Raw genomic sequence first — 24,550 nt, forward strand, 5'->3', positions numbered from 1 at the left:
GTTATGTATGCAAAGTGTATTGAGCACCAGGCAGAGTAGGCACAACCCTCTGTTACTGATGAGTTCATGTTGCTTCATAAGGATCTCCAGTGGCTTGAACTGTAGTTATGGGTTTGTGCTTTAGATTTTTGTTACCTGACTTTAGTGGTCATTGAGACCTTCAGTCACATCACAGAGAAGTACCCAATTCTGCAAATAATTCTATAAAATTATTAGCCCTTGCAAATGCCAGGATACTTACAGATATATGTTTTAATGTCAGATATATATCTCTATCTCCATGTATGTGATTCTCTGCATATATTTATGTATAAGCTAATCTGGTATGATCTTGGTGGAGGATAGAGCAGTGTTTTGGTTTGGCTCATTTCAGATACTAATGGTCACTGCCTTAGAAGTGAATATAATAACAAGTATGATATTTTTAGTGTCTAAATTATTGCAAAATCTGAAAATACTCCTCTTGCTTCCAAGGCAGATGCAGGATTGAACAAAAGATGAATGGGACCTCTCTATCAGCCAGTGCTTTTTGATAATTGATCAAATTTCCATTTTAATTAGAAAACATGCACCCAAAGTGGGTGGGATCACAAGATTCTATCAGCTCAGTTTTTCTTAATCCTCTAGGGTGAATGAAAAAATGAAGTGGCTGGCCTTTCACCAACTCTGAATTCAAGAGATTGCCTTGACCACTGCTTGTTCAATTTATCTAAGAACGTCTTTTGTGCTGTATGCTCTCTGATTGTCTGAAAATACCTTTAATTCTCTGAATACGTATATGTGTACAATGAATATTAATCAAGAGCTGATTAGTATCTCTTCTGCTAGCACACAGTAATATTTTATCAGAGTCAGATGACATCTGCCATTGTGTATGCAAAGTCTGTACTGGAATGACATATGAGTTTGGGCACTGAATTCCTCTGCCAAAAATTTAGATTTTCTTGTTTATCATTATTTGTTAACAGCCAAAAAATGGAATTAAAAGAATACACCAGACACTTGCTTATTTTTTTCGTCCAGTAAAACTATCATTTGTTTGCATTCAGATTGTCTAGCCATCCATCAGTATTGCTGGTGCTATATTAGACTAAAATCTTACTGCCAATCTGACTTGCCAGCTTGGGAGGAAAGGAATCCTTATCCCAAGGGGCACAAAAGGATTAAAGAGACACTAGCATGACCCAATCCTTGCAGCCTCGGCATGTGGTGAAGAAAATAGAGGAAGTCAATAATCTAGCCCACTTGCTAAAATCAGTGCTGCAGACTGCCTATGAGCAAGCTGTCAAAGAATCCAGCTCCATTTTGCACAGAGAAATAAAGACCTCCACAGCGGGTATTCAAACTCTGTTCCTATTTCTGTCCTTCTGCCCAGGGAAGGGCAGAACTTCTGCCCTTCTGCCCCCTATACTTGCTATAYGCTCCTGGAAACCACCACACCTTTTTGGAAAGAGAGGGGAAGATTTGCCATTTAGTTTCTTCATAATGAAGAAGCTCAAACTTTTAGTCTATTTACCTCAAGATACTTTCTTTTATATATCCTGTGGTGACTGAGACTCTGTCTTGCATGCAGGATGACAGATTGAGTGTTAATTCTACCACCTATAGGCCTTGTTTATTTCAAAATGTCACTTGCTTTTTTATAACTTAAGTGCCAAGAGAGATGTTCTCCCAGAATACCAAAAATCAGGCATTATTATAACATGGATGTTAAACCACCCAAGTTTCAAACAGATCAGTCAAAAACATCTGTCCTGTAACTGTACGGCAGAAAGGGTAGCATGTTATTAGAGAGACACCAAGGGAGCCAAAATCACTGTCTGAACGTATCACTGAGGCTGTTGAATGCTGAATGCCCGTGACAGAGCCCACATATTGTAGTAGAAGTTTCAGTCCTCTGTGGTCCATGTAATTGCTCCACAATAATTCTTTCTAACAGCTTCTCATAATGTTTTGTTGCAGAGAAACCTGGACTCTGAAATCTCCCGTGTTTGGGTCTGAACCATTCCAAAAATTCTTCTTTTGTTCTGGAAGAGTGAGGAGAAAAAAGCACATTAAGAAGTCCAGTTCCTTACCTCCAGTTCTCAAAGAACTTAACTCACTCCCATTAGACACATCCTGACACTTATGGCAGAGTCTAACGACAAACTGCATTGGAGCAAGAGAGGCAAGAGGAGGAAACTTTTCAAGTGCATCTGCTAGGCCCACGTTGGCTGTCTTGACGAGGCTTGTCAGGACTCATTGGTGGTGCGCAGTGAGGCTGAAGATTCCCTACTGGCTGGAACCGAGTCATTTGCCAGGCTTTCCTTGTCAGGGAGAGTTAAACCAGTCACTGATCCTAATTCTAACACTGTTGTTGCAGCATTCCAATTTTTAATCGCTACATGACTTGTCAGGTTGAATACGAGCCACATGAATAAAATTTAAAAACCTCCTAATAATGAGGGTGTCAAAGATTACTAACACTCAGGGTTTCTACAGTTATCTTTTCATTTCCTAAAATAGGAGCTAAGGTGTAAGTGCCCTCATATTCATTTGCCCTTTACCTCTCCATTTCCCCCCACAACTCTTTTCCTGAAGTCCAGTCCGTCAAGCCAGTCAGCAATATGTAGCACATTCCTGTGCCTCCTATACAGGGCTGGGGTCTAGGTTCCTTCTGGCTTAAGAGCATAATAATTCCAGAAAGAGATCCCCCTCTTCCAAAAGCAGGGGAGGAATATGGTGGATGGTTAGGTAAAAAGATAAACCTGCCATATGCCTTCACTGTAGGGTGATGGTCTCTTTTCTCAAGTTCCTTTTTCTCCTCGAATTTTGAAGCATATGACAGGTGAGTCTTTTGCTGTCAGTGAACATTGTCTTTGCAGTGTCACAGCTTTGTGTATTGCCAATTTGTCTCTAAATGTTTGAAATTTGAAGTAATTGTGGAACATTGAGGCAAGCAAAGTGTGAGCCACTCAGAAAGAAAGGACATTTTTCAGGCTAGCAAACCAACACGTACATATTCCAGTGTTCCTTTCCCCATGTCAGAATGTGGCTAGGACAGATGTGTTTCATGCTGGAAGTTCCTGGGTGCTGACAAACAGATCAGCTTCCAGTAGGCTCTGAGTTCTCATCTGTAGTTGAATTAATTTACTGTCTTCATCTGCTGTGTGAATGAAATACGGTAGTAATTGATTTCAAAAGACATCAGTATGCTAACATATAAGGGCTGCTGAATGCTAGCCTTTTTTAATGAAAAATTAGCTTACTTATAGCAGTGTTTCAGTTCATTGATTCATTTTTATTTAGTTGGTTTTGTTATAGAATGCTTAAATTTACAGCATTTCCACAAAAGGAAACCTGCACTAGAATTTCTGATCACTGCAGAAAAGGCAAGGTGTTTTGGCTTCATCACGGCTTAGCCTTAGAAGTAGACTTACAGCACACAGCAAAGCTAAAGGTATACCCAGGAAGTGCTAAATACAATGTTCCAGTTATGAATTAAACAGTGGTATCAGCATACAACTGCAACAGTTTAACATTTAAGATGCTTAATAATAGGTGAAAAGTTGAGCATCAAAGCCGAGCCAAGCAAAATGGCATCATCTAACTAAAAATGAAAGTAAGCAAAGGTGAATCTGTCAGTGTTTAAGATCCTGTGTTTTAATTAAAATGCTGTTGTACCCTGTGTATTTTAGATTGAGCTGGATGATAATTGCAAAATGGCTTGTTTTCATGAAAAATGTTTAACTGGGAATACAAAGTCAAGGCGTAGCAGGGGGGTTCTGGACCCAAGGAGGTGCATACATAGACTCTAGACAAGGCTGCTGTTGTGGTAGGGCTACTTTTCTATCAGTGCAACTTCCGTAGCTGAGAGTAGCTTCTGGAATCCATCCCGTTTCCAGGAGAAAACTCCCCACTGCAGTGAGAAAGGAACAAGGGCTGAGTGCTGCTTTGCTCCCTTAATTTTATTGTTATTTAAATTCCCATTAATGCTGCTTCCTTTTGGAAGATGAGAAGCGTGTCATTGAAATGATGAAAACGTTAAGATGTGACTTCACACAAAATTCTTGTATATATATACTTTTATATATATGCATATATATATAAAGTAGGACTTATATATACCATTATATATCATTACTTAATCTGATACACCTTGTGTAGTGGCTGCAATGCTCTGCACACCATCCTTGTTGCTTGCTCTAATTTCTACAAACACAAACTGATTTGGCAGAATTCATAAAGCTTTTAAGGTGTAAATAAAATCTATCTCTAAGTAATATTCTTGGTTCTATGCCCCAATTTTAAAAATACACACAACGAAGATTCAGCGAAACTTTCCTAATGACAAAAAGTAGTAGGAGAGGGGCAAAAAGCCATTTTTTCCTTTTTTTAAAACTCAGGCTATGGGTAGTTTGAGTCTTTGTTCCCATTTATTCTGATCATCAGAGGGCAGGCAAAATCACACTTTTTCCTGAGTTCAGAAAAAGGTTTTATTTTTGTCATTTATATTATGAGCAAACTAGGACGAATGTGATTTTGAATTAGGCTAGGAAATAGCTCACAAGTTAGAATTTCGTTTTGCAGAACAAAATCTGAGACTATATTAGATAAAACATGCTGCTGCTTATCAAAATCATGAACTTGTGTGTGTGAGAAAGAAGTGTACACAGTTCTGATGCATTTAGACAAAGATTTACTCTTTTAAATCTCTCTTGACAACTCAGAGTACCTGAACTTTTTGCCTTCTCTCTGAACCATAATTTAGTTGAGATTTCTGAAAGAGGGAAATAGGATTAAACTTGATTAAGGGTTGCAGTGGTTCAATACAAAGTAAAGTATTTTTATCCCCTTTGATTTGATCTTGTATAGAGAAATTAAGCTGATCTTGTACAGTGATACTGGTATTTTACAACAGTGAATTTCATTGTACATGATTTTTGTGAAAACATAAATTATACAACTCAAACCCAATACTCCTTTATTAACTTTTCTGCAAATTATTATAAAACCTTGAAACACTCATTTCAGGTGTCTAACCTTTCTTTCTGTTATATACTGGAGTAAAATCTAAACCAAAATTAACCCTACACGTTTATGTCATTATACATATACATATACATTATACAGCAYGAGAACCTGCCCCAAAAACCTCTCTTAGTCGCCTTCTGTTTAGATTGATTATGTCTTTATATTGAGGAGAGGGTCTGCCTGATAAAAGAATGGCTTAATCTTTATTTGCCTAGAGCAGTTAGAAAAATAAGTGAAGCAAGCAGCCTCCTGTGACTGATTTCTGCTCACTTAAGGCAGTTCACCCTTGAAACAGAGAATAATTGTTCTCTGTCCTTTTTCAGATATTGTCTTCCCTTTCATGTATTATATCCAAATAATCTTTAAGATTTTGAACATTAAAGGAAGACAGGGTGAATCAAAACCATACACCAGGCTAAATTCTGCCTGCAAAGGCATACCCATAGTTTTCATGAAAGCAAGTGGAAGTTAGTGCACACCTCTAGAAACAAAAATTTGTTCATAGTGTCCTTAAATCATGAAAAAAATAAACCCTTCAGTTTCAAGAGGCAGGATATAAATGTATGGGCTTTGATCTGGGTGTCAAAAATAAGTCTTTAGAATTACACATTTTAAAGGAATTTAATTCCTAGATGGTACCCATCTGGACTTGAACCATGCATCTGCCTGTGGAAATTCCCCTCCTTCTGGTACCCTTTACTTCTGTACTTAGATTTCATGGGGAAAGGTAACAAGTGTTTTTCTTCAGCTTCTGCAGAGTAGGTGGACTGTACTGCCATCTTTTCCAGTTATCTCTATTTTAAATAAGAACATTTCTTGCCTTTCTGTAGCTGGTCAAATGGTTGGCAATGAACAACCAGTTCTCTGCGTTTTTTATACAAGACCTCCAGGAAGCCCTTTGATCTAATTCAGGTCCAGCTATAACACCCTTATGGCTGGTCGTGACACTGAGACAACTCCTTACAAAACCAAGGTTAGGAATCTGTGTAACCATTTCTCTTGAAGTGTAGGTATTCCTAGCAAAGTTGTAACAGAGGCAGCAGTAAGGAAAGAAATACTTTCATAATTCACTCTGAAACTTTTTTTTGTGTGACTTTCTCATCAAAATTGCCCCTTGTAAATACCTTTCTACCTGTGTAACGTGGGCTCCCTGACAAGAATACTGTGACCTTGCAATCAGAAAGTTAGGAACTCTTCAAACTGCAAAAGTTTTTCTGGCTCTTTAAGAATTATTTGTTTTGRGGTTAAATGACAGTATAAGAAAAAAGTGCACTTTTCCACAAGTGCGTCATTTGGAAGAAAGAACTGATTACCATCTAAAATATGGATATGAGTCCCTTTATGCTGTCCTTAGCAAGTGAGGCCTTAATACCTCGGCAGAGAAGTTTGCTGGAAATGTAAAATTAAAACCAAGAACTTCTCAGTATGGCTCACTTGTGGTCCAGTAAGAGCTGTAATTATACATCCTGCAACTGTCAGATTTTCTAATGTCATCTCTTCTCTAGGCTTGGTAGTTTGGTTACTTGTACTATATCTAAAACTGGACACTTCTCCTAAGCTTCTCATGTGAAATGTCTTCTGGTGTTTCCTCTGGCGGGAAACCCGTATGTGAGAAGGGATCTGCTTACATAGATCATATGTCTGAGGAACAGCCCCARACTGTAACCTGTAAATACCAACATGGAGCAAAGATAAACTGCTGACCTTATAAAAATTATGGATGTTTCAATGGAATAAAGACTTCAGCTGCATCTTCTCTTTATTCAGTAATAACCACTGTATGATTCTGTGCTGCGCGAATTTGTGTGAGCTAATATAGTTCTATCTAGATAATTTACAATGTTTTTACTRTAAATATTACACTGGTAACTACTGGCAGCTGAATTTTGCTTTGTCATATAATGTTCTTTCAAACTCAAATATTCACAGCGAGATAGACACTTAATCATATGGGTGATACAGTGAGTAGATGTTTGCAAGGGAAATCATTGTTTCACATACCTATGTATACGATCAAAAGAACAATGGTTGTTGTACATTGATGTTAAAAGATAGAAATTATTATTTATATTTTACAAAGCCTTTAATTAGAGAAGGTATGAAGTTAGACTTTTACCTCCGAATGAGTCCAGAGCTGTGAAATCAGTATGTGTGTTCATAAGAACCTCAACAGATCAGAAATAAATGCCCTTAATATTAATTGTAATATAAATTCAATTTCTAATTCTGTAGCAGCCTTGAATCAAGTACTTTTGAATTCTCAGAAAATTAAGATTCCCCTTCAATGAAGCACATAACATTTCTGTAAAGGACACCGGGGGATGGTATCATCTACTAAGCTCCCAAGTTGCACCAGTGCTTGTGATATTTGTGATTCTCCCTTTTGCCAGGATTTCCATGACACAAGATTTCTAACATGTTATGTCCTATTTTAAAAGTAATGGTTTAATAATTAGATATGAGTGAGTACGCATTTTTTCAAAAATCCAGCTGGCTAGCAACCCATCCTTTCCTAGCCTCTACAGTTAGAAATGAGATGTAATTTTACTGTGACACACTGTGAGAATCTGTATCTCATTGTTGCTTAGATCATGGATGAGCAACAATGGCTTTTTTCAAAGTTTCACAGACTAGCATACTTAAAGTAGCTCCCTTTAATTGAAACCCAGACATACTTTTAGGTAAAAACAAAACTGAGCTGGCTTGAGTTTTTCCCAAGCCAAACAAAAGAGATTGGAACTTTCCATTGTTTTTGTCTGCCAACCATGCATTGTTAAAGGAATCGAAATAAAGAGGGAAAGGGGTCAGGGGTTATTGAGCTCATATTTCCACTCTACATGACCCCATCTCAGCAATAGTGGGACCCTCGTGATCAGTTCCTGTTGGTCTAACGGAACAGCCATTTCTTAAGAAAAGGAATTACTGCGTACAGTACCTTTGTGACTAACAGAAGAATACACTTGCTCTTCAAAGGTCCTTTCATTACAGCCCCTGAAGAGGACTCTGACATTACTTTCTTGAGATTATAATGAAAACAGCTGTACTTGTACCAATTCCCCTTTTTATTATTTTTTGTAACAAAACAAGATTGATGTTATGCCACTTTCTGTTCTGTCATGAGAATAAGGTATCACAAATGCTAATAACTACCACAGTAGCAATATGCACTACTTTGATCTTTTCGCTATTCTTTAATTTGGGCAGCTGGCCACTGAATTCCTTCCTAAAAATCTGTGCTGCCTATAAACAAAGGGGAAAATGTCCAACAAAATCAAGTGTGCACATTTAGCACTGTTCATCTGACTAGTCCAATTCAAAGCTCACATGAGTAATGCAAATACGATACTTTGATTTTGTGATTCTAGGCACAGAAATCTTAATACGCATTCTTTTGACGATGGATCGTGTCAGAATAAGAAATACCACAAACAACCAATTCTCATTAAAATCTAAAGCTTGTAATCCCTTAGTTCTTATTGGTTGCTTTGCCAAAGACTTCTTAAGAGATTATTAAGCTTATTAATGAAAATCCAGAAGTAATTTTAAGTGATTTTCTTCCTTATGTTTATAAGACAGTAAAATTAAACATGCTGTGGTTGTTATTTTTTCCACAGCCAAAGGCAATGTAGGAAGGCAGGGTCTGGCAACAACAGCTGTCAAGATTCCAAAACCTAGAAACCCAAACACCTACAGTCCAAATTATAGCTATACTGGTAGGAATAAGATAGTGGTCCTTAATGCTTGTGTTAATGAGCAAGAAGAGAACTGTGTATTACCAGCTAAATTCGTTTTTCAGTCAATCAACTTTTCACAATGAATCAGATGCACAACATTTTTATTCTCTGTATTTCAGTATAACCACTTGCCTATGTTCACAGAAGTACTATTGGCCACTTGCTGACATCAGTACCACATTGAAAATGATAAGGTGACTGATAGTGCTCAGAAAATTTTTCTAAACTGGGATTCTGGATCCTCTGTTTCAGTCATCAACAAAGCTCCAGACCCTTAAGAAGTTTGCTGGAAGCCAGAAGACAAGGTTTTCGAAAGCCAAAACAAATRCCTTGTGAAAATTCAGAACTGCATAATCTTATTGCATAAATACATTGGAAAACATGACTGTCCATTTTGTAAACTGAACACTATTTAAAAAAAAACTTTAATTGAGCAAGATTCATATGAAATGTGGAATAGGAGGAAAAAATTTCTGCGACTACAATTCCAAAAGCAAAGACATCATGAAAGGGAAATTTACATGTCAAGGTTAACTCACTAGTTGGGAAGTTTTCATTCTTGGTTCCGCACCAAACAGAAAAGTTAGATTGGTATGTAAGGGAATAACAAAGAAAGCTGAATTTTTGTGTTCATGAATAACTGGGAGACCAGACACTGTTTAAAAAGGATGGAGCCACTTGAAACTTTCAAAAAGACAAGAAAGCTCCTGTATATGGTATATAAAGAAACAATCAAGGAAGAATATTTTGATTTAAGATGCGTAAAACATTTGAGAGGCATGAAATGGGGAGCAAACAAGATAGAGAAAATGGGGAAGGTTCTAGGCGAGACAACAGATCTCATTTTGCTATGTTGTGAGATGACTGCATATGTTCTTACATATAGGCTTATACTGAGATATACATAAGCATTGTTTTTAGACATATATTAGCTGAAACCATCTGCAAGAGGGGAGCAATTTTGCATATCCTTATATACTAGCAACTGTACTGGTTCCAAAGCCATATATTTTGGATGCTGCTGCATATAGGAAGGGGAAGGAAAATATGCAGCAAGGTTACCAGCACCTCGTAAACAAGCCATTACAGGAACTGATTTGTGTTTTATTGCAGGGGAATTAGTCATCCCTCTCCAATTTCTATGCAGCATTAATTTAGTCTACCAATATAGTTTTGAATCTGCATTTGAATCTGCATACTTCTTACTTTTTGTCTGAGTACWATTTTGTGCTGTACACCTTGGTGTGCTGCATAAACTAGAGCTTCATTCAGGTGGCTTGGTCATGTAACAGAGCAGTTGCTTAGCGAGGATGGCATTTTGGATGCACAGGGCAGACAATTTTGAAGTGCAAAGGACTTTCAGAGGCCACGCGCTACAGGGCAACTACACTGAATGGTCCGGCTGTTTTCCAGRGTTTATAGTGCAAGAGACCCAGCAGAAAATGATGAGAAAACACAATTGTTCAAACTGAGAATGTCCACAGTCATTCTACGAACTCAACGTAATGAACAACGGTGGGGACCAGCACTGGCAAATTCAGTTCAAGAAGCCATTCGCTCTCACAGATACCTTGAAATTGCTCTCTGGAGGCCTCCCAGCCCAGGAGTTACATCAGTGATTTAAACTCAGAAACCTGATTATGAACTGCAGATGCAATTTAGGGATACATATGTAGTTGTACTAACTCTTTGGAGCCAGTAATCTCCCGCTAAACAGCAGAGTAGACAAATTTGTGTTTTGTGTCCTAGGATAGTCACTGTTAAATCTGCCAAAGCTTAYCCAATATACTGGGTAGATATATCTGTACCAACAGAGGCACCAGAGCAGTAGCAGCTAGTAGAAAGTAGATTTAGGAAAAGATAAAATAGGGCAACAACAGAAGCAATGAACAAATTGTATGACTCAAGAATATTGCACAGAAGGAGAAGATGAAGGAACATGGAGGTACATTGATTAGAAACAGCAGAAAGAGATGTCAGCTAGTGAAGGACTGGTGAGCCGAAAGGAAAATAGAAGTAGAGAACTGGGGCAGAGAGAAATCAGAGAGACATTAGAAAATAAAATGGAGATAGCTAATAAAGAAAGTTGGTACTGGAATAGAGGAAGATMATCTTGGCAGACAGAATGACTGGAAAGCAGATTTTAGATGATCCAAGGTATTGTGAACCGTGGCTTTGTAATTAGAAACACTATCCTAGAAGATAGATTGAGAAATACATGGTTGATATATGGGAGATAGATATGGGGCAATAATTCAAAAGATAAGAAGGAAAACAGAGGGCCTACACAGAATGTAATATACAGTAGTGTGCTCAAGAGTGGAAAAAGAAAGCCGTCTGGGAAAGAGAGGTTCAAATTTAAACAGACAGGACATTAGAAGAGAGAAGAACAAGATAGTAGCTGGTAGGGAAGAGGATGTATAATGGAAAAACAGCATTAGTGGGACCATTCTCAAAGTAGATGATTGAATGAAAGGGAAGGATATAACAGGGGACCAGAGAGTTCAGGAGGGTGGTAGATTATCAGACTCTTACCCACATTAAATTGAAAAAAAAAAGAYGTATGCAGGACCTGCTTGATCATTCCAGCATTTGAGGACAGATTTTGTTCAAGCTCTTAAAAATTTGTAAAATACGGACATAAAAATGTAACTGCTTTTTCTTTTAGCAGTTTATTCACTCCTACTGAGATGTGTACACATGTGCTTGCACACGCTGCCTCACATGCCTCTATGGCCAAGCATCACCTAGAAGTACAATATCATCTTCTGCATTTGCTCATATTCTTGGAAAAATGCTCAAAGGAAGCAATGCAGATCTGGTCTATGGATGCCAATTTGTCCCTGTGTCTTAACAATGCAGCCGAGGTCTGACCTTCCCCAGCTTCCAGGGGGTTCTGAGTACAGGAAGGGAAAAACCCCAGACTATTATAGATGAAAAGAGCTCTGAAAACGGAAAGATGTTAATTAATATGTCATATATCTCTAACACTTTTGGGTTTTCAGTCACCTTTGTCAGCTTAAGATACTTGGATGAGTTACTGAGTTTATATATGCCTGTAAAGCAAAGTGTTTACATACCTGTAAAGGAAGGTGCAGTATATGGTTTTTCTAATCAGAAGAGATTTAAATGATTTTTTAATATCTTTTGTGTATCACTACTAAAGAAAGTGGCAACTTCTCAAGCTTTAGGAAAAAAGGAAACTAAAGAAAAGTCTTTAGATGCCCACAGTAGGTGGCATCAGCTGCTGACCTACCTACTAATACGGCAAATGAAAGGGAAACAGCCTGAGAGGAACTAAATAGCAGAAGGCTGAACTCTGAAGGGGAGAACAGGGGAGGAAGGCAGGCATACAGTGTTTAATTCAACCTAACTAAAAAGCTCTCTCAAACAAAAAGCTGGGATGTTACCATATATAGCAGTGTTACAACATGAAGAAATATATAATTCCATTATAGTCCTTTGACTARAATACTGCTGAATATTGAATTGCTGAACATGTCTGAAGCTGGGAAGTCTAATAAGAGTCTTTAAATAAATATATATAGCGCAGGAACAATCACTAGGGCTAACCAAACTCCTGCTTGCTGTTATAGGACCTCTATCCTAGTGGAGGATATATGGGAAATACCTCTAAAATCAAATTAAGCTCTCTGGTCTGGCTTCAAAATCAGCACCTTATGCAGTAAATACTTAGAAATATGAGACAGAATAATTTAAACACAAAAATAAGAATCATAATTATAAATGTGTTCTTCAGCTGCTTTAGATAAATGTAATGTCTGTTAAAGTTTTCAGACATGTTTCTCTCCCTTGMAAACGCCATAGACTATTTAGAAACCAGACTTCCTCAAAACCTGATTACTTTTCCTGCAATAAGGTCTAACAAAAAAAGGACACTTTCAAMTTGTTTTAAAAATAAAAAAGTTAATTTGGAACAATTTTACATTTTYCCCTGATATTAACATTAAGGGATCTATTAATGTATTTATTTATACATTTAATATATAGGAATATATACTTTATGACTACACGTTATTAAATATATTTAGAGATATTTAATATGTAGGTAATGTCAGTCTAAAATAATTTGTTCTGATAAGCCTTTTTCAGAACTTCCTCAACCATAGGGCAGCTCTGCTACCACTGGTGCATCCTTTTGTTATTTCTCATTATTTACTTTTCACTGTAAAGCTGCATTGCAGAAATTAAACCTGGAACAAATTACCTTTCTGTTTATTTTGACATTGSAGTAATTTTAGGTTTACAACAAGCACAATTTGGTCTATTTAAATCTCTGAAAAAACATAGAAAACAGGATGGAAGTATTTTAAAAGCATGCATGTATTTTTGTACTTTTCCTTGATTTAAAATGCACAGGGATTGAAGCATCAGTGTTTTTTTCCAAGCTCCTCAGCAAAAATAAAAAGAAAGAAGCATCTATATAGAATTCTTGCCTTTTTGTTTGGACAGATTCCTGCAATTTCTTCCCATGGCTTTAGTGACTCCTGGAAATTCTCATATAGTCATACCATCAGCAGGATTCTTTCCCAGATTTCTCACCCTTTTTAATTTGTATCCCTTAGTTACCTGCTTCATCCATTCCTTCCCCCTCCTTCTACTTTAACACTAATAGGCCTGCTGGAATCCACCTTCTAATGAAATCAGTCAAGTCACCTCAGCTTTGATTGCTTTATTCCCATGCTGTAGAAGGAAAACACTCTGTTGAATCAAAAATGTTCTACATTCAATTGTCATAAATAACAATGCACAGCAAAGAACTTAAGCTATCAACATAAACAATACAATATGAAAGCGTGCTTCAAACCAGATGCTGCTTTATTTCTGTCCAAACAGTTTGAAGAGCCTGTTAAAATGCTTCAAGTTGCTGTTTACAGTGGGTCAAATGAGCATTTTTCAGTGAAATGTGTCCCTTCTGGTTCCTTAATGATTAAATACAGTGGAACAATAGCCATTTAAACAAGCAAAAGAATATCCGATRATTTTTTATTGTTAGGATTGTTAAAATAGGAGGAGTTGAAAAGTGTTGTGTGAGGTGAGAGAAAAATTCTCTGACAGCGTCAGAGCCACCTCAAAGATTTTGACAATTTGTCAAAAATCATTGCACTTTCCAAGTAGCCTTTTGGAGGACTCTTGGGAAAATAAGCAGCATCTTTCCTTTACTTCGACTAGTAAACGGTTTTCCTTACAATCCCCCCAAAATGCCTTCCCCAACAAATCCACTGATACACATCTCTACTAACATGTTCTAAAACTTCACTGGTATCAATGGCAAATACAGGGAAGAGGACAGATACATGCCAGCTCCACTGCCAATGAAGACACAAGGTCAGATTCTTAGCCAGTGTAAACTGGAGCGGCTCACTGGATTAGAGAGGACCTAGGACACATCTGTTTTATCTGTGGATCTGGCCCACATATCAAAGCCTAGTTAAGTTTAGGCCTTAAAAAGTGGTTCCAAATATAGATCTCCTGAAGAAACATTCTATCTAATGAATTTTAAATGCTAGTGCTTTTGGAAAAGGACCTCTCTACTTCCTGAGACTTCAGATTTCCCTCCTGGATTTTGCTCTTCTCTGAAAGAGAATTGTATTGAATCTTCATGCTCTCCTCCTCACCTATGTCAGCACTCAACCCACTGTAGATATTTGACTTAGTAACACATCATTAAAATTGCAATTGGCTTGAGATTCGTTCATAAAACTTCAACTTTTAAAATATACTAAAACAGAGCTGAATTTCATTGAAAAGTAGTCTCTGTGCAAAACACTCATGCATTTAGTGTGTCAGACATTGACCTAGCTAAGATTGAAGTTCATCTTGATGATGACAAACCAATCATTTTGCAAAATAACAGCAAAAAAAAAGTAAACAATGTTTTCATTCTAGATGGTCTGGAAGCAAGTTGTACTCCTTTTCATGTTTGATCAAAGCGTTAATAACTTGTCAGGGTTCTGAAAATCCCCCCACTGTCAGTAGAAGAACAGAGCTATTTAGACTTGTGTACCTCTGTTGTAACCCTATGGAGGAATAGCATTTGTGACTTTTATTCCATCTAGATATCCATACTTAAACCTTGGAGAATAATGCTTTGCTGTACAATGAAGAAAAAGTCAGCAACATTTCTGTTAAATTCACATTTATTTAATATCTTGCTGGAGATCCTGACTTTTTTGTGAACACACCCAGCACACAACCATCACAAATGGTCAGGAAACAGCAACAATAGGTAGTAAGTTTTTGCTGTGTGAAATTCTCTGTTTAGTTATAATTATCCATAGCTTCTTTGTGTGCCAAAAGCTTTATRAGGCATGTAGTTAACAATAATCAAGATTCTTATTACACTGTATCCTTTTAGATCAGGTGTAAAATTATTTTCCATAAGAAAATGTGAGCTAATGATGAATTATGCTAGTTTTGACAGTGTTTTTTTRGAAGGAGTATGTTCGTTTCGAGAGATAAGTCTTATGTCAAATAAAACTCACTCTGGCTCCACAGAGATAAGTTGACACTCTGCTTGGCCCTTATATACATGTGTGGTGGGGCAAGAAATTGTAGGGAGACTTTTCCCCATATGCAAGCCTTATCAGGCAGGGGAAAGCTCCAGAAGTTCCTACCTCTGACGAGAGCAAGATTTACTTTCCTATGCATGATGTCCTAAAGGGTTGTGAAGGTGATGGGGGATATTAACTATAAATCAGTCTGCAAAACTGGCAAGATCTAAAGTGGCTAGTGGTGGGCTGGTGGGGTTATTCTTGTGCAGATTTGTCTGCTGGGGATGTYGTCGTATATGTGTCACTTCTGTGCAGAGCTGATAGGCACGGTGGGAACACGAGTCCCTTTTGTGGGCGGTGTAGGACGGCACTCAAAGGTCCTTGTTAGACCTTTTGCATACTTACTGCACTTTTTGGTAGTTTGGGAGAGAAAAGGAAGCTCTACTGCTAAGTAGAAAGTTCCATTATACATATATATATATATGTATGTAGGTATGTATGTGTAAAAGCGTATATAAAAATATGAACAAATAACATGCAGACTACTTGGGTGCATAGGTCTTTCAGCAGATTCCCTCCTTCCCCAGCCCCTGGTAGAGGGGATTTGCAGAATCCCTCTCTTCTGCCTCCTGCATCCTCCGATACCCTCACCAATGGGCTTAGACCACACAATATGTGGTTGGGTGGACCAGGCAGATGAGGACGTTTATTGGATGAAGATTCAGCAAAATGAGTGAGAAAAGGTCACTGGCATGTCAAAAATCCCACTAGCCATCACAGATAGGTGCAGTAGCCAGGCTCCTTCTAGCAGACATCATTTCCACAGATAACAACTGATGCCCATTAGGCTAGCAGTTCAGCTGCACACATTAAGCTCTTTGCACTGCATGAACTCCCATGCTAAGTGAAGTGCATCAGTGTAACCGATTTTCTGCACCTCCACCTTAACTTCCTCAAGAGCTATGGCAAAAATGATGGTATTTGTTCACTCCTGTCTCTGCTTTAACTCTCTTTAATCATATATTTATCAATCCCTATCTTTCTGCCTTCAGAGTAAAAAAAGACAGGACAAAAATCAGTAGTTTCAAATTACCACAGGAACAATTTCGCGTCCTCAGTTACTGTACTTTACCTCCAGTGGAAATCTGGAGTAAGTCCATTGTTTTCCAAGAAATTGTGCCAGGTTTACACCACAGAAGCAAACTGAAATTTTGGGACTTATCCTTTGCTATATAAGGTATAAGCCATTTAATTTTACTCATGTTTCTTTCAAACCTCCAAAAAGGATTTTATGAAAGAAAGAAGCATAGCAAAGTTGTACTGGACCTCCAATACTTAGCTCATGTTAAATCTTGCCTATGTTATTCCAGGCTATGGGAGTGATAGATAAGCAGTGGAATATGTTGTTAATAGAATTATAAAGAGGTTACAGTTATTAAAAATAATTTAATAATTAAAAAATAGATTGACAGATGGCTAGCTGAAGCTGATCCTGTACAGTGGACTTGACGATCTCCTCTTCTGACCATTTTATTGTGATTCATTCTATGATTTTCTGTTCCTCTTTCCTCAGCTTCTGTTGGGAATTCCTCGTGTGTCTATTTGTGAGTATGTATTGGGGACTAAAATAGATTCCGCATAACTGTCCTAACCTTGCAATAGGAAGATAGAACTACAGGGCTGTTACGCTTCCCCTTGTGCAGGTGGATATCTAGTTAGGAACGGACTTGATGAAGTGTTAGCTTCTTTCATCCATTCCCCTTTTGACCCTCTCCAACCCTATGGGGATTTGCTAGCCAGCTCTAGCTTTAAGGGGGAACTAGACTGAAGAGAGAGGGGTGGCATGTTTTGCTTCCCTTTAGGAAGTTTCAGCCCTTGTCCTGCACCTAAGGATGGTGCTGGTTCACACTGACCTTTCTCTACTCAAACTGAAAATAAGTCCTTTAGGAATTCACATCCATGAACATTTCACCCATCCACAGAACTCATCCTTCTCCTTGATGTTGTTGTGACTTACTGACCTTTTTTGTAAGGCATTTTAGGATAGGATTGATAATTATCTCTCTACCAAATCTATGTGACACCAACTCTTTCTGTGGGTGTTCAGAGGCATTGTACTTTTCCTAGCTGTGTACAGCTCCCCTATCAATAACTTCATTTTTCCCTATGTTTCACAGAACTTTTAGTAACACTGTAAGTGGTAGATAGTTGCCTCCTCAGATGATTGAAAACACAGTCACCAACTGAGTTTTGGACTGCATCAGCTGGGCTTGATATTTGTGAGYTTCTGCTGCTAGCTGGTAGTTACTGTCTTCAGAATGCTCTGAAGTGGGAAAGTATCACATCTAAACCAAGTCTCTAAAGCTCCCAATGTTACATAATAACTTCACAGATGACTTTTTGAGATATTTGTGTAAGAATGGTTGGCCTACCTACGCACATAAAAACTGTGTCAGTTTTTTCCACTTTGCCTGGATGGTCTGAGCTTTGGGATGAGCTAGGTGTAAGTGTACTCAAAAGGCCTTCTATGCATGTAAACTCAGCTAGTACCTTAGGCAGCTCCAGGAAAGGGCAGAATATGAGCCTGAACTGAAGAATTTGCCCTTACAAGGGGGAACCAGATTCTCCTTTCACTTACAAAGATGCAAGTCAGGAGTATGACTTGACAGTGGTGTGACACTGCAGCAGCTCAGTGTTACTGAGCAGGGAATCAGGACGAGGACAGAGACCTGGAATACTGCCAAGCTGAAGCAACGTTAGGTTGGTACCTGTTCTGAAATCATGTAGAAACCTTCACCTCCAAGTTCGTCAATCCACTACAGATGCTTAAATAAAAAGAAAAAGCCCCTGAGTGTTTGTGAAATCTGGCCTTTATTTTATATCACTCTCATGACAAAAAAGTGCTAGAAAAATGTCTTAAACCACTACTTGGGGATTTCCTCGAAGCACTGTGCCAGCTGCTCTCAGCCTCCATTGTGAAATGATGGGCTGCTGGCATAGCCAAAGTACTTTACACTCCAGCAACCACTGGATGCATAGCAGTCCTTTGGGAGTGATTACCAAATGGTGTAATTTAGGGCAGCCCTGAGGCAGCTCTAAGTCGCAGACTTCAGGAACTGGGGCCTATAAAGGTGGCATAACACCTCTCCTTTAGGTCTATAATTTGCAATAACATTTACAATACAGATTGCATCATATTCTTTCCATGTTTAATTAGAGTAAAGAATATCAAACATTTTAGTTTAACGCTACCACGTGTGCTGTTACCAGCTCTGTATGTGATTTAATGGGTGATCAATCATTCATATATCAGTGGTGATGTAAACCTGATGTTCATTTGCTCTTTTTCACTTCATGCATGGATCTCATGTAACAAGAAAAGAAATATCTACCAGGAATGTGGTCGTTCTGCATTGCTATTAAATCTCAGCAAGCCCTCCTAGAATCTAAGAAATAAGGTAGCATCAGTTTACAGAACAACTTTTCAATGGCATTGTTCCAAGCCTGTGCTATTGGCTAGCATAGCTTATATTTTGCTTTCGTGACAAAATATGCGATGCTTGACATGTCAAGTCAGCTGCTATTTTTTTTAAAGAGAGAAGACATTGTTGATACAGCTGTGAAAGGATTCTTCTCCTTTACAAGGTATTATCTTTAAATTACATTAACTAAAGAGAGACCCTCTTCATCACTTAACACTCTGAAATAAAAAGGTTGAAGATATCGGTGTGAAGGAATAGTCTTACCTCATCATTATTTTCCTTTGCGCCCCTTTTCAACAACCATCTGATTTGATGTTGCTGTCCACTTGTATTTCAAATGGATATTAGCCAACAATTGTCTTCAGATACAACTTTGATTGAAGTCAACAGGAAAAGCGCCTTCATGAAATCAAAAGGATTAGACCTCTTAAGGGAGAAATTGTGAGGTGTAATGAACTGGTTTTGACCAGTGATTCGAGTCCAGTTGTGCTCGGGGAGAAATGAAGGCCAAGGAAAGTCAGGATCAGTGGTATCTGATGCTGGGAAGGATAAGCCACAGTGTGGTGAGGAAGGAACTAAGGTGCCTCAGACACATGGGGCAAGGAGGTGATGCTGGAGCCATTCCCATCTCTGTGCTGCTCTGCAGGTGCTTTGGGTTAACTTTGAAGGACAGTTTCCAATTGCTCCTGTGCTTCTGCAGGAGCAAGAGCAGAAAAGCAACTTGAAACCTGCTAGGGAAAAAGGAGTTATTATTTTGTCAGTGATAGTAACACAACTTTGTTGTGATGATTGTCATAAAATAGAAGCTGACAGATGATGACTTCTCTGAGGTGCTTTTAACCTTAATAAGAGCTCCATTAATTTTTCTTATTATTGATAAAGCAAATTAATGTATGTTGGAACAAGCAAAACATAAAAAGACATTGAAACCAAATAGAATTCACTGAATCTTAATTTGTAGAGAATACCAATAAAATAATGTAAAACTACTTCTGTAAATTAACTTCAGGCATAGCTAGAAATTATTAACATGCATATATACCAACCTCTGTGTTTGTAATTTTGATGYAGATTCTAATAAGCTCTTGGGGTTTTTTCTTTAGTTCCACTCAGAAAATATTACTCTGTATAAATGTACAGTAACTCTGAGAAAGAACTAGCTGAAAGAAGGGAAGCAAGAGGAAGAAGTGCTGTCAGTGAGCCTCCCAGGCCATGAGGGAGGCTCTACCACGGCAAGGAGAAGCAGGGAGATCAGCTGAAATCATGTGTAGTGCATATCTTAGTATAATGTAGGAGCCACGCTTTTAGTCATTTACAGGAGTAGAGTTCATACCCCGATCCTGTGTCAACTGCCCGCAAATCCAGGGAAGGAATAGGGAGCCTTTTAAACCAGGATTTAAATGAAGAAATGGGAACAATCTCCACAACAACAACAAMAAACATTATCTTACTCTTAATTGTATTTTGTGATGGACAATGTGGAAGTAATATCTGCAAATAAGTATCGCTAAACAAAACATACTTATTTTCTTGGACTACTTTTCAAGTGCATCCAAGTAAGAATCTAAAATCTGTGTTTGGGTGATTGTAGAAGCTGACCAAAAATTGTTAATAATTAGGTCAATTTTTTCTGAGTTCTATTGTAGATCCTCCAAAAAAAAAAAAAAAAAGGACAGAGATATTTCCACCAGCATTGTCCACAGACTAAGCTGAAAAAAAAAAAAACCCCAGCGTGGGGAAAAAAAAAAAAAAAAAAACCCACAAAAACCAAAACATTAACTTTGTGTTACAGCTGTTACCTGAATTCACAAATATGCATTATTTTCTTACTGGAACTAAGACAAATAAAAACAAAAATATGATATTCTGTTACTCATAGATCAGTCCCAACAGTTACACAGCTCCAAAAAAGAATTAATTCATCCTTAATGAAATATGTAATATTAATTAGTAAAATTAATTTATTTGGTATTTAATATTCAGAGGCTCAGAGATTCATTAATAGGCATTAATAAGCATTAATATGAATGCCATGATGAGTGGTGAGGTGAAAGAATTCCCTGGATATCTGATTCTTGGATACCTGAAACAGTTAAAGGAGAAACCTACACTAAGACAAGAGTTCACATATATTCTCTACCTTCTTTGCTGTCTTGGGTGGTCAGAGCAGATCTGAACCCAGCCTACCTGCTTATAATGCACTAGAGAATTTAGCAAGCTTTCTGTAATATAGAAATTTCTTTCAAAACCTGGAGGAAAAGGGGTTTTGTTAAAATACTCTGCTAAGCTCTTGGTTTCAAAAATCCTCTCTCAAATGCGTTCATGGCAGATTTTGTTTTAGTACTTGTTGTACCCTCTGAAAACAATATTTATGAGCTAGCAATGGATATTTGGGAATAAAAAGATAAACAAAAAGGAATATTCAGTACTGTAGTTTTCTTTCTCAAATATTGATACAAAGCCTTATTTTAACCTAGGTGTTTTCCAATTCTGCCTTTATCAATAATAAACCTGCAAATTTATACAAGGCAATTTAATGCTTGAGCACAGAGAAAATATTCCCCATTTTTTGCAACTAGCCAAGAGGGTAGGCTCTTTCCTAGAATTATTTGCRTTATTTGACCCTTTAGGCTCACCTCTTTATCCAAACAAATTTCTCTAGCAGAATTTGTAGCCTAACTGGTTTGTATTTTACACAGTTGGCATTAAGACTGCAGCAGAATTTTACAAGTATCTGGCATATTCTTGATAGCACATCTGGTGAGTGTGGACACTGTTCCTTAGAAGAGTTTTTCAAACCAGTAACATGCCAAAGCTTTGACAAAAGTACTTATGGTAGATGTCAATCATTTTTCTTTGCCAGTTTAAACATGCATCCTTCTGGGAATAATTTTGATCTATTCTGGCACATAAAACATAATGAACAGTATCTTCAGGCTTTGCAGCTAAAAGTAAGTCTAYGTATTATATATATGCGGATCACTAAATGATTAAAACACAATGGAGGATGGCATTTGTATATATGCTATCAGAAAAAATCTGTGAGAAACAGCAGGCAGAGTAAGGCAATCTCTTGCAAATGAGGACTGTATGAAGGATGGGGAGGACAGTGATCACAAAGTACGGCAGTTGCCAGTGTTACCCACATCTGGTGGTGACATTGGACAGGTTTTCTCTGCCCTTGCCGAAGCTTACCCCAGCCTAATGGATTCTGTTACTGAAAGATAATAGGTATCATATATAAGGAAGGAACATAAGAAAAATGTTATCCAAAGTGAGGAACACTGAATTTGTGAAGAAAATGATGCAGCAATGAAATGATGATAACACGATTTCTGCCACTCTTGGAGCCATGCATTATTCTCCAACTTGTTCTTGTTTTCTCCAAGGAGAAGGGAACTCCTAGTGTGAATGACAGAAWCAGAAATGGCCCCCTAAGAAGGATGAGACGTCTTTCCGATCTGAACTTACCTTGCACTGGAGGATTACATGTATGGTAGACTTAATATTGATTCTCCTCCCTCCTTCCCAGTATTATTTGGATTCAGATTTTTGCTTGTGAATTTATCAAGCTACATTTCAATGCTGATTACAAATTAATACTGATGTGGGAACAAAATCCAAAAAAGAGCAATAAATCCTACTTTTGCTCAATAAATTCCATAAACAAAACACAGACCATTTTGGTCTTTCACGTAGACATGTTAAGTTTCTTTTATATATGTACTGGTAGAGCATTTTGGAGCTGCTGAATACAGTAGGTATGTATGCTTTTATTTTAAATGGGGATTACAAATTATTCGCCTTTTGCCATGCACAAGATGCATATTATGGTGTGGATATTGTGTTACCAATTCACTGTAACTAAGTACTTCAACACTTAAAAAAAGGGCCATTTTTGACCCAATAGACCATAATAGAGCCTTTCAAGCTTGTTTGAAGCAGCTGCCATGAACTGAAAAAATCATAAAAACCACACTGTGTGTAGAGCAATTTAATATGTAGAAACGTGCATTTTCAGTAAGATATGATGGCTGGTTCAGACTCCTTTAAATGAACAAAAGTACAGCTCTTCATTATTATCTGATAACCAGAAAGGCTTCATATTAGAAAGAACTGTCAATAGCTGCTAATTAATAGATGAAGTTAGCACCTTATTTCTGTACTGGTCAGGATGATACCATGTTTACCTAATGTGAGCTTTTCTGGGAWGTGAAAGCAAAGCTGTAGTACTGACAATCTTTGAGAGAACCAGACAATTCATCCAAAAATGTATTTTAAATGTATTTTTAGTGTTTCAAGTAAAAACACATTCTTGTTTTTTTAATGTGGTTCTTGSTCTGTTCCATCTTTTTAAATTTAGCCTATTGCGTCAATATTTTATATGCCTTCATGAATTCTGTCCTCCCATTAACGAAATAATGATTCAAGCCTCAAAATTAAAACCAGTTGGCTTGTCAAATWATGTGCTTAAAAACAATTCTGTAAGAATGCTGTAGAGAAAATATACAGGAGCTTCAATAATCCACTATTGATTATTAAGTACTGACACTAAAAGTTCCCTTCAGTTGCTTAAAAGCAGATGCCTAATGCCATCTGCCAAGGGCTGGGTATTCCACCAGGCCTCCTACTGAAAAGCTCGAAGGAAATGTGTCTCTCACAGATCCTCGGTCAGCGTTGCCAGTCCCACGTGGGTGTCTCAGGTACCACATGGGTACCACGCGGWGCCTCAGATGGACACTCCTGTCCAGGCCAATGAATCAAACCCTAGAGATTTTTAYCAGAAATTATGCATATAATTTGTATGTGCATGGAAGGGATGTGTCTGTGAGTGTATATTTGTATGTATTGTGTGTAGATAAATAATTCAGCATATGTTCATAAATGCGTGTGTGTGTGAATATATTCACATACTGAATAGCAGAGCATTTTAAACTTGCTAGACGAATTATAATTTTTTGCCCTAAAATATTGCTTCCTTACATGTTTTATTTTATAAACAAAAGGACTGCAAGCGGAGTCCAGCACCCATAGCTCATCATATTTGCCTCTTCCACTGAATAATCATTAGAAGTTCTAAATAAAGAAACAAGTGCCAGAGCCAAAGCACACTGAAGTCAATAGGAGTCTTTTCATTGACTTCAATGGGCTTTGAATCAGAGTCCAGATTCTAGCTGTTGCTGAACATATTTACAACCACAACATTTTGTGTGGTGCTCCCTGCGGGCACAATGGTGGAATTTACTTGAGAAAACAAAGTGGAATGTATTCTTAGATGGTGTGACCAGTATTAGYACACGCTCAAAAAATAGAACTTAGTACTTTCGGTTATATCACAGAAAAATAATCAGTCCATTCTTTTGTTTATGCAGGGATGTGTAGCTAGACAACACCTCCCCAGGCCAGAAAACAAGTCACGCTGATTCCTCTGAAAATGCATACTACCGCCAAAGAGGAAGAGATGTTGGGTTTAGTGTAGTTCACATATCACAATTAGAAGCTGTATTATATCAAGCGTATTCTAGATCAGCATTCTCAAAAATTATAGCTACTAAAAATTTTAAACCTGTCTTCTCCCTGTTGGGGAGGTCTTTCTTCATTCCCTAGCTTAGATGTGTGGTACAGTAACAGACATTACACACTGCACTAACATTCCGTTTTGCTGCACAGTACTATATATTCTTAGCTCCTGTAGTTCAAGGGAAAAAATGACCAGTGGAAATTGAACCTAGCCTGTGGACTTAGCCAATAATTCATTGGCTCACAGCCAGATTTCTTGGCTCTTCAAACGGATACATGCATAGAT

Source organism: Rhea americana, unplaced genomic scaffold, assembly GCF_003343005.1.
Source record: "Rhea americana isolate MKP2758 unplaced genomic scaffold, rheAme1 scaffold_14, whole genome shotgun sequence".
Lineage (NCBI taxonomy): Eukaryota > Metazoa > Chordata > Aves > Rheiformes > Rheidae > Rhea > Rhea americana.